This window comes from Azolla caroliniana, unplaced genomic scaffold (genome assembly GCF_043228905.1).
Source record: "Azolla caroliniana isolate FFs.n. ecotype wild unplaced genomic scaffold, voAzoCaro1.0.p SCAF_20, whole genome shotgun sequence".
Taxonomy (NCBI): domain Eukaryota; kingdom Viridiplantae; phylum Streptophyta; class Polypodiopsida; order Salviniales; family Salviniaceae; genus Azolla; species Azolla caroliniana.
This window is the reverse complement of record NW_028230455.1, coordinates 7,426,601-7,429,441: the sequence shown is the minus strand read 5'-3', so window position 1 is coordinate 7,429,441 and position 2,841 is coordinate 7,426,601.

Here is a 2,841-nt window from a genome sequence, read left to right as displayed (position 1 = left end):
GGGATGTCCAGAGATGAATGACGGCAAGCCCGGTTGCGGTTACGGAACCGGATGATGAAGAGTACCCGGCATGAAGCCGGATGAAGAGTACCCGGCATGAAGCCGGATGAAGAGTACCCGGCTACGGATCCGGATGATGAAGACCCCGGCTACGGAGCCGGATGAAGAGTACCCGGCATGAAGCCGGATGAAGAGTACCCGGCTACGGATCCGGATGATGAAGACCCCGGCTACGGAGCCGGATGACGAATGTACCCGGAGAGAGATCCGGATGCGGGGACATATTTGTGAATATGTTTGCCAAGGGCCCTTGAGGCTATATTTGTAAATAGCCCGAAAGTCATATGTGTATAAATATGACTTAGGGTAAACAGTTTAATGTTGTTGCTTATTTTTCTGTTTTCCACTGAGAGGGAGAGAGTGAGCAGCCGAGAGAGAGAGAGAGAGAGTGAGAGAGAGACGAAGAGGTCGTTGCCTCTGTGTATTACCGCCGCCTGTGGCGAAGACAGTGAGCTCAAGGTTGTTGCCTTGTAGCTTCACCATTGTACATCTCTGTTTATAGTGATAGTTGGAGTTTGAGGACTCCCGTGGTTTTTCCCATTTAGGGTTTTCCACGTAAAACATCCTGTGTACCTTTCTCTCTATTGTCTTCGTGCATTCTGTATTTCCCGTTTTCTGTGAGTTGATCCTATTCCTCGGTTTGTGACCGAGCGCTGTTTTGCAACATATTTCGAGTGGAAGCCGAATTTGGTACACCTTCAGGTGTTCGGTAGCATTGCATATGTGCATGTACCGAAGGAAAAAGGGAGAAAGTTAGACACAAAAGCCGAAAAGTGCATTCTCATCAGCTACTCGGATGAACAAAAGGGTTATAATTGTTATAACCCCGGATCAAAAGCGGTTCGAGTAAGCCGAGATGTCGTTTTTGATGAATCTGCATCTTGGTACTGACAGGAAATAGTGCTCGGCCACAACCAAGCCTTAAACTCACAATGGAAGGAGAAACATGAAAATAGGAATAAGACGATTAGTGCATTTACGCAGGATGATACGACACCAGATGTTTACGTGGAAAACCCTAATCGGGAAAAACCATGGGAGCCCATAGACTCCGAATAGAATCACTATAGAGAGGGGTACAACATCATGAGACTCGGAGGCAATGACCTCAAGCTCTATGTCTTCGCCAACCGACAGTTACAACAGAAAAGCTTTTTGTATCTTACACTCTCTGTGTGTGTCTATACAACAATATCTCTACACCCATTATTTTCTAAATTGATTTCCCTAAGTCATATTTATACTTATATGACTTTAGGACTATTTGCAAATATGGCCATGATATGCACACTAGAAACCTATTTACAGATATGTCCTTGGATCCGGTTCACACCGGATCCGTCTTGTCCGGCTCCTCCGATAGTCATCCGGATCCTATCTGGATGGACTGAATTCCCAACAAGCTCCCCGTTCACTCTGGCATGGGATGTCTTGTCATTCCGATCCGTCTACGGCACACATCCAACTTGTTTGCTAGTAGCACCTTGGTCAACATGTCCGACCCATTCTCCTCCGTATGGATCTTCACCAGCACGAATTCTTTATCTTCTACCTTCTCCCAGAGCCAATGATATCTCCTTTGGATGTGCTTCGTCCGGGAGTGGTAGGCCGCGTTCTTTGTGAGGTGGATGGCACTTTGACTGACGCCGTGGAGCCGGAATTCCTCCTATCGAATTCCTAGCTCTCCGATGATGTCCTTCATCCAGATTACCAGCCATGTACTTCACTTCCGTTGTCGATAGTGCAACGGACTTCCGCAGCCTCGACTGCTATGATACGGCTCCCCCCGCATATGTCATGACATATGCGAACGTGGAATGGCTGGTATCTACATCAGCTGACATGTCCGAATCCATGAATCCTTCAAGTTGGATTTTTTCTGACTCGAATCGGAGGCACATACTCGAGGTGACTTTTAGGTACTAGAGTATCCACTTGACCGCGGTCCACTGATCTCTTTCCGGATTGCTCATGAACCCGCTGACCACTCCGACAACATATCCGATATCCGGCCGGGTGCACACTATTGCGCACATCAAGCTTTCGACGGTAGAGGCGTATGGTATCTTCATGATCTCCGACTTCTCTGCCTTTGTCTTCGGGCTTTGCTTCCCGGACAACCTATAGTTTGTCGGAAGTGTCGACCCGACCGGCTTCGCATCCGTCATGTTGAAACGCTGGAGCACCTTCGTCACGTACTTCTCCTATGACAACCATAATCGCATCTTCGTCCAGTCCTGTACTATGTGCATCCCCAATATCTGTCTTGCCGGACCCAAATCTTTCATTGAGAAGGTCCAGTTCAAGGCCTTCTTCAGATTCCCGATTTTGATTCGGTTCTGTCAGACGATCAACATGTCATCCACATACAACAGGACTATTAGGAAGTCTCCACCGTCGAAATTCTTCACAAATACACAATGGTCAACTTGTGTCTTCTGGTATCCCTGGTCGGTCATGGAGTCAAACTTCTGGTACCATTGCCGAGGAGCTTGCTTCAGTCTGTATAAGCTCTTCTTTAATCGACATAGTAGGTGCTCCTTCCCTTTCTTGACAAATCCCTCTAGCTATTCCATGTAGATCTCTTCTTCGAGGTCACCGTGCAAGATCGCCGTCTTGATGTCTAGCTACTCGACCTCGAGGTCCATGTTTGCCGCAATGCTCAATACAGTCCGGATGGATGCCGTCTTGAAAATCGGGGCAAAGATCTCATCGAAATTCACTCCTTTCTTCTGTTGAAACCCCTTCACCACGATCCGGGCTTTGTACCTTGGTGGGTTT